The following is a 9,101-nucleotide window of genomic DNA, read 5'->3' as shown; positions in this document are numbered from 1 at the left end:
ATAATGAATAGAAAGCCCTTTTTCTATTCAACTTAGTTCAGGGAAAAACAGTTTATTTCCCTTGTAGTTTATATCTATGTCTCCATAGTCTTCTTGTGCACATAGTCAAGGCCCCTATTTTTTCACCATACATCTTAGTATCCAGAGTATCTAATTTCCAGTATGCTATATCCATAGAATTAAACTTCTGAATTAATAAAATTTTGTTAATTATTAACAAAATTTGTTTGCTATCAAACTTTTAAATGGACAAAATTGAACTCTTAAAGCCTAAATTATATGAATCAATTATGATGAAGTCTATGTGTGGTCTCACAATACCTAATTTATAGAATATATTCTATTATTCTAGATTAATAGCAACATTTAAGTTTATAAGGATGTGATGATGGTTAGAGGAACCATCCGTAGTACTTTTCTTTCCTTTTGAATAGAAAGCACACTTTCTGGGACTGTAAAGAACCCTGGTGATTCAGTGAGTAAAACACTGGGCTGCTAACCTAAAGGGTGGTGGTTTCCAAGAAGTGGCTGGTAAGTTTGAACTGCCATCCTTGTGGTTCAAATTGACCTTATGGTCAAATGTGTATCCTATAGTGCCACACCAGGACTTCTACATAAATTCAGCTTTATGAAAAACTTGCTGGATTGCCCTTATTTTTCTCATTGTGCTGCAAGCTGGTGAAAACTTCCTCAGAGCCTCACTGATCTATGGGAGAAATATGAACAGTCTGCTCCCTAAAGATTTACAGCATTAGAAGCTCCATGGGACAGTTCTGCCCTGCCCTATAGGGTCAGAATCAACTTGATGGCACTGGGTTCTAGGCACACAGGACTTCTTAAACTAATCCAGACCATAAGATTGCATCTATGAATATAGCTTCAGGTCTAGGAGAATAATATGGTCTTAAAGGATTGTTGTTAGTTTTTCTTCTGTTATATTATAAATAACAGAATGAAATGTTGCCTGATCTTCGTGATTGTTACTATGTTTGACTCAATTCAGACAGTGATCTGTTGTGACCCATAGGGTTTTTAATCCAATTTTTGCAAGTAGATTGCCAGTATTTCTACCCTGTCTTAGTCTGGAAGCTTTGTTGAATCTGTTCACCATAGACCCTACTGGTATTTACAATACTGGTGATATAGCTTTCAGCATGTTAGCAACATGCAAGCTACTTCAGTATGACAAACTTTGACAGATAGGTGATGGTAACTGATTGCCCTTTACCTGGAATAATCTCAAACACAAATAGTGAACACCCATGAGTCATACCTAAATAATGACTTTGCTTTCCTGCCTGAAGCTAACTGATCTTGGAGGGCATATATATGAGGGTTATTTTTATTTGTCAACTTGACTAGACTAAACATGCTCACAGCTATCAAGTTTAATAGGACCTATAGTGACCCTATGTAGGGTTCTGAGATTGTAAATCTTTACGGGAGCAGACAGTCCATATTTTTCCCATGGAGCAGCTTGGTGGGTTTGAATTGCCGAGCTTGTGGTTAGCAGCTCAATGCTTATCCCACATGCCAAGAGTTCTTCTGACTGGGCTATATAGTACATAGTTGTTTAGGTATTGCTGTTAAGGTACTTGTAGATACAGTTAAAATCTATACATAATTGACCTAAAGTAAAGGAGCTTATCTGTGATATTGTGGGTGATCTAGTCTGTTGAAAGGCCTTAGGCGAAAACAGATTTCCATTAGGAAGAAGAAATGCTGTCTCTTACTTAGGCTGCAGCATCAGCTCCTGCCTAAGAGTTTTCGGTTTGCTGGCCTGTCTTACAGATTTTGGATTTTCCAGTCTACAAAATCATATAAGCCAACTCATTGAATGTGTGAGTGACTCAATGAATCAATCCATTCTACTGGTTCTGTTTCTCGGAAGGACCCTGAGTGATACAGATTTTGGTACCAGGAAGGGGGAGTGCAGGTTAACAAACACATAAAAATATGAAAGCTGATTTTGGAATTGGGTAAATGAGATGGAAAAACTTTTAGAGTACATGATAGAAAAAGCCAAGATTATCTTGAAGAGGTTGTTGGTAGACATATGGATAATAAAAATTCTTTTCAGGACTCAGAAGGAAATGAAAAACCCATTGTCTTAGATTATAAACACAAGGGTTTTACAAAGGTACATGAACCATTCCATTTTTTTTTAAATTTAATTTTTCTATGAACACTTTCAAGCCCCCTCAAATATCATCATGAACAGAATATTGGTTGAAATATGAATGTAAAACCTGCTTTTGGCAAGAACTCAGAAGGAAATAAGGCCCATATGGTTGGAAACAGGAGGAAAGAAAATCTTTGAATAAACATGGTAGAAAATTTGGATGAATTATATTCTGTTGTTCCACAGAAACTAGAGCAAGATGAACTTGGATATTTACCTGAGGATTTTTATAAATTATTGAAGGTACAGTCTAGTTTCTCCTTGATACTTACAGTAAAATGTATTATAAGGCCTTGGATTTACAATCAACGCTCATGGCAGCTATTGTTGTTAAATGCCATCTAGCTGGTTCCAACTCATAGCAACCTGTATTGGGTTTCTGAGGAGTGACAGTTGAGTTTGAACCACCGACCTTGTGGTCCAGTGCTTATCCTATAGCACCATACCAGGACTCTGCTCATGGTAATCAAGAAATGAAATGACATTTTGCATTTGTGTTGCAAAAGACTTTTTTAAAGTGTTAAAGAATAAGAATGCCATTGTGAGGACCAAGATGTGCCTGATCCAAGCCATGATATTTTCAATCCACTCACATGCAAGTGAAACATGGCCAATGAATAAAGAAGGCTGGAGAAGAATTGAAGTATTTGAGTCATGGTGTTGGTGGGGAATATTGAATATACCATGAACTGCTCAAACAAACAAATATGTCTTTCTTGGAAGGAGTACAACAGGAGTGTTTTTTAGCAGAAAGAATGGTGGAACTTTGTTTCATGTAATTTGGACATGTTATCAGAAGGGACCAGTTCCTGGAGAAGGGCATCATGCTGAGTAAAGTAGAGGAAGACTCTCAATGAGATGGGTTGATACAGTGGCTACTAAATGGCTGAAATGTAACACAGGGCAAGGTAATGTTTTGTTCTGTTATTTATTGGGTAGATATGAGTCAGAATTGACTCAACATCACCTAACAACAACAACAGCAAATTGTAATCCCTAAAATTTCATATGTAGCCTTGACATTTTTGAGACTTATAGTGCCCCAAAGGTTTAACTGTGAGTTTCCCTTCTCTTACTAGGTATGCCTTCCCAACAAGAAGGAAAGGTTCTTCAACCAGCTAGTTTCTAGTGAAGCCAGATCAGCTGCATCCCACCCAGTCCTCAACCTAATGGTTGGCACTTCTCTGTCAGACTGCAGAATTATCTACACAAGCCAATCCATACCCCCATGGGGACCAGGGTCTACCTTACCCTTCTTACTTACAGAGTCTGCTTTCTGCCTCCCCTGATGGCTACTCTCCTCTGTGTGGGTCTCTTCTATCATCTCATTTGTTCAATGTCAGGTGTTGTGTGCACAATCATCTCACACTACTTAGGATGGAGGCCCCTCCTTCACTATTAGGGTCAATAAAAGGTAATCAGAACGGTGAGGAAAGAGATAAATTGAAGATGGAATGGTTAAGTAAAAAGCAGACAGCATTTGATGATTTGGGAACTTCTCAGACTATCCACTACCACTTGCCTGCCATTTTGTTGGACTGTGGTGGCTTGTTTGTTGCTGTGATGCTGGAAGTTATGGATCTAGTGTTTTGAATACCAGCAGGGTCACCCATGGCAGATAGGTTTCAATAGATCTGCCAGACTGGTTAGCCTGAATGGTTAGTCACTGAAAACCTTATGAATAGCAGTGGGACATTGTCAGAAGATGAGTCCCTCAGGATGGAAGGCACTCAAAATACGATTGGGGAAGAGTAGTCTTCTTAAAGTAGAGTTGACCATAATGACATGAATGGAACAAAGCTTTCAGGATCTTCATTTGCTGATGGTGCAAAACATAAAATGAGAAGAAACAACTTCTATCATCCCATTAATAATAAGAACATGGAATCTAGGAAAATTGGAAGTTGTCAAAAATGAAATGGAATGCATAAAGATTGATATCCTAGGAATGAATGAGCCATATTTATTCAATTTGTATGTGGAACAAATAATCTGAGAAACTGGATTATATGAAGAAGAAAGTGGTATCAGGATTGGAGGAAGACTCATTAACACCACTAGGAAATGAATGCAGTATATCTGACCCAACTTTTGTCAATTCTTTCTGTGAAGAATGTGAAATTTGAAATTGAGATATGCACAGCCAGATGTTTCAGTACCTGGATCAGATCAGATACAATGCCCTTAAGCAGAATCCATGAGCTTCTGTGTTTGAGACCTCCACAGTCGCCCTAATTCCTACTCTTTCTGGGTCCTTCCCCCCCCACCCCCAAATTTCCTGCATTCTCTTAGTTTTTGGGATATCTTATTAATGTTTTAAGTTCCTCTTTTGGCTTGCTCTAACCAAAATGGTCTACAGCTTCTTGAAACAAAAATTCTCGAAAGAAAGAAAGAAAGAAAGAAAGAAAGAAAGAAAGAAAGAAAGAAAGAAAGAAAGAAAGAAATGTTGGGAAGAATATTCAAGAAACAAGGCATGCTTTGAAATTACTAGAAAGAGGAAAGTGGAAATATACTGATTAAACTAGGTTAAGAATAAAATCTTGGCTAGTTATGGCTTCAGGGAATTGATTTCTTAAATATTGCCTTGATCTAATGCTTCTGTAATTAGTAAATGCTATTCTGCTTTGACTTAAATAGCTCATTTCTATAATGACAGTATATTATTAACCTAAATAATGTCTCTTTGGCCAATTCATGATTAACATTGTTGAAAAATTAGGAGAAACATATTTTATTTGGCAACTATTTTGTAAATAATTAATATTACAGTATCCCAGAAGGGAAAGGAATACGTTTAGCAATTTTCTAAGTTTTAAAGAAATGGCCTTAATCTAGCATTAGGGAAATGATTATTTTTTTTAAAAAATCATAGATATCTTTATTAAATGAAAATAGAAAAAAATCTAAAGCTACTGTTTATCAACATGTTCTCATTCTAGGTCTGTATACTTCTGGAAGACAGCATTTCCCTCTTTCTACGCTTTCCCCGAAGAATTCTTTGAATTTGGGGAGTAAACAGAAGTCTGATAGGAAAAGATCAGGGCTGCAGGATGGTTGGGATAAGGCTTCCCAGTAAACTTCTCTAAGGTCAGCCAGCCCTTGCTCTCCTTGCAAGATAAGCAGTTCCTCACTGCAATTTTCCTGGCCTTTTTCTCCACCAATATTGTTTTCCATTTTCTTAAAACTTTTTTTCTGATTTGTTAAGTGCCTTTGAGTAGGTTCTGAGTCATAGTGAACCTGTATACAGTTTCCTAGCAGCAGTTGGTGGGTTTGAACAGCCAACTTGGAGTTCAAACAGACCTTGGGGTCCAGTGCATCATCCTGTAGTGCCAAATTTCTCACCAATAGTTTTCCATTTTCTTAAAACTTTTTTTCTTGTAAGTCCCTGTGATTGTCCTGTGTGCTTTGAGAAAATCTATTAAGATTACCTCTTTGGAATCCCCCCCAGTCACCATAAACTTCTGAGCTACCTCTCAAGTTAACTGGCCCAGCAGATACTATTGGAAGCCACTGTTTTGATTGGAATTTACAGTCTGGATTATGCTAGTAAATCCAAAACTCAACCCTGGTTATGATTTGTTCCATAAAAATCATCATTAGCTTAAATTTTGCTTAAAAGACTGATGGAAAGATAAGTTCGGGCTAACTGATCTTCGTCTGATGCTTGGTGTGGCCAAAATGTTCACTCAAAATTAAAATGCCAAATCACTTGCGATCATGACTTCAGTTCCATCACAACAGTGGTAATTCTAGGGACAGTGTTTTTCCACCAGCTTCAGGAACTCAGCCAGTTTCTTCAGTCATGGAGGCTGATGGTCTTTACTCTCTTGGCTATCTTTGATGTCTTCTCCACCTTCCTCTGTGATCTTTTCTGTTAGGGGTACATTGTAAATATCCACCTCAGATGCATTTACTATGGCTTTTGTTTTTAAGAGGTAGCACACCATTTTGTCACTGGAAAGGCAAAAGTGACCTCTCAAGGCAGCAAAAGTAGCATGTGTGGAATACATGATGGAAACCAATGGCACTCCCACAGGAACTACAGAATAAAAGGTTGTAAATGCTGCTTTTGAGTGAACCTTTAATGCCAACCAATAAGGGCGCTTGTAAATCAATGTTATTTGTGACTGTGGAGAAGACCACAGCTCCGAGGGACCGCGACAGATTCCAGGCAAGGTGCAGCGAGTCGGACGAGCACTGCGTGGCATTGTGTGCAGTGGAACACGGCGCATCTCTCTGGCTGCAGCCACGACGACAGCAGCAACTAGGCAGCTTGAGGCTCCTTAGCTCCCTGATCCGAGGGCCGAAGGATGAGGAACCCTGAACCTTTCACCACTTCCGTATTCCACTCTGTAGATATCGTGAGAGAATTTTCGCCAGTAGCATTCTGAGTGCCACCATCACAAAAATCACCATGAGGTAACTTTGCATAAAATGTTCGAAGCCGCGGGGACAAGCCGCCATTTTCCCGAAGCCGGTGCCTTAGTTTAGAAAGTGCCTGAGGCCCCATCCTCCCAAGCGGAATTCCAGCGTCCTCATTGGACATCGCCTACCGTGGGTGGGCACGCCTCACATGCCCCTTCCAGGGCTCTGGGAAATGATTCTTACTGGTAGGAAATAATTTACTTTTTATTATTGATCCATTTAACTCCAAGATGTTAAGCTATTCTTTATTATCTTAATTAGAAAATGTAGGAAATAATTTATATTTTGCATTTGTATGTGCAGCTAAGGCAGTTCTTTAATTTTATCATTTATTCGTTTACTTTACAAATACTTAATTGAAGTTCTACATACTGTTCTACATACCTGGGGTTACTCAGTTAAGAAAACAAACAAATATTCCTGCTCATGCAGCATCTATAATCTACACTTAAAATTGTTTTGCTTTTTGTGGTTATTAATTCAGTTATATATAAGTTTTTAATCAATTTGAGGTCCACTCAGATTGTATCACTCAGGATTCTTTGTTTAACTACTCAAATGATGGCTTAAGCAATGAAAACGATTTATTGGTTATGAAACTGGAAGTTCAGAGTAGGTAAGGTTTTGAGCTTGGTTGAATTAGTGACTCGACAGTGTGATAAAGGGCCCATTGCCTTTCACCTCTTTGTTTTGTCGTTGTCTGTGTCTGTATCATACTAAGGTTGATGATTGTTGGTAACATTTGGAATGATATGCTTCCCTAACATAGATTTAATTTTTTGTAATTGTCTGTGTCTCTCCATAGACCGTGGAAGACTTGATGTATTTGAGTTATGGTGTTGGAGAAGAATATTAAAAGTACCACGGGCTGTCAGAAAAGCCAACAAATCTATGTTGGAAGAAATACAGCCAGAATGTCCCTTAGAAGCCAGTCTGGCCGGACTTTGTCTTTCATACTTCAGGCCTATTATCAGGAGGGATATGTTCCTAGAGACGGACATCATGTTTGGTAAGTAGGGGGGGGGGGCAGCAAAAAGAGGAAGATTCCCAATGAGTTGGATGAGCACAGTTGCAGCAGCAGTGAGATCAAGTGTAACACTTGTGAGGCTGGCACAGGACCAGGCAGTGTTTCATTCCGTTGTGCATAGAGTTGCTATGAGTTGGAACTGACTGGACGACACCTAATAACAAAACATAACGTGTCTCTTCATAGAATATAAGCTCCACAAAGGTAGGTTCTTTGTCTACTTTGTTCTCTGCAATATTCCCAGAACCTAGAATGGTGTCTGTACATGGTGATTGTTGATGCTGATCACTGAGCGAACCAGTAAACCATAAACCTCTTCTTTTTGTATGCTCCCATTCTGGTTTCATCCAAAATGAAGATCAATTGGCCCTTGTCTTGTTCCCTGTACCCCATCCTCATTACACCCATTACTAGAATATATCAGGTCTACTGCTACGCTACCTCTGGTATCTGTTCTTTGGATTAGATTCCCAACTGATAATACCCTACTTGAGAGCCTTACTAATTCTTGCCTGAATTCTGAATATAAAATACATGCGTTGCATTTTATACCTTTTATTTTTTCCATTTTAAGTTAATACAGTGTTGTTACATTACTCTTTTTTGAATGTCACAGCAATTTTATGAGGTCATTTACAGAAAAGAAAAGAAGAAAAAGAAAGCAAACCCAAAATGAAGCAACTCCATTTACAAAGAAAACAACCGAGCTGAGAGGGCAAGTAATTTGCCCACAATGACTCATTTGGTGTTGAAATGGATTTATTGTCTCTCGTATTGTCTTCCTAGGCCCTTCCTTTATTACACCTAGCTAGATTAATTTCTATACCTTATTACTTCTTTGCTTTTAAACTTCTTATGGGTTTTCAGAGCTTATATATAATGTCTCTATAGGATAAGCACTGGATTGCAAACCACAAGGTTGATGGTTCAAGTCCAATAGCTGTTGTAGGGGAGAAAGATGAGGCTTTCCACTCCCACATAGATTTACAGACTTGGAGACCATAAAGAGGGTCAGCATGAGTCAGAACAACCTTGATAGCACTTAACAACAACAACATAGACAAAGTCCAGCGTCCAAAGTTGTTAAGTGCCATCAAGTCAGTTCCGACTCATAACGACCCTGTATGGGGTTTCCAGGAGTAGCTGGTGAATTTAAAATGCTAAACTTGCGGTTCAAACTGACCTTGTGGTTGAGCACTTAGCCTACAGCACCACACCAGGACTCCTCCAGCATCCGCAGCCAGGCGTTTAAGGACTTTATTATTTGTTTCCAATCTTATTTTCATTTTTTTTCTCTAAAAGATTATGTCCCATGTTGCAATCCTTTTGCTTTCTTCCTGTATGATGTTCTTGATGTCATTCCGCAACTCTTCTGGCCTTCAGTCTTTAGTGTCTAGTGCATCAAATCTGTTCTTCAAATGATCTCTAAATTCTGGTGGCATATGTTCAAAGTCATATTTTGACTCC

The 9,101-nt window shown here is 38.6% G+C and overlaps 1 pseudogene; it reads right to left on the bottom strand.

Annotated features, from left to right (window-relative positions):
* Positions 1 to 5,982: 5,982 nt before the first annotated feature.
* On the bottom strand, positions 5,983 to 6,728 carry LOC102818328 (annotated as a pseudogene).
* Positions 6,729 to 9,101: the final 2,373 nt, after the last annotated feature.

Source organism: Chrysochloris asiatica, unplaced genomic scaffold (assembly GCF_000296735.1).
Source record: "Chrysochloris asiatica unplaced genomic scaffold, ChrAsi1.0 scaffold00017, whole genome shotgun sequence".
NCBI classification, from domain to species: Eukaryota; Metazoa; Chordata; class Mammalia; order Afrosoricida; family Chrysochloridae; genus Chrysochloris; species Chrysochloris asiatica.
This window is presented reverse-complemented; position numbering and strand designations above follow the sequence as displayed.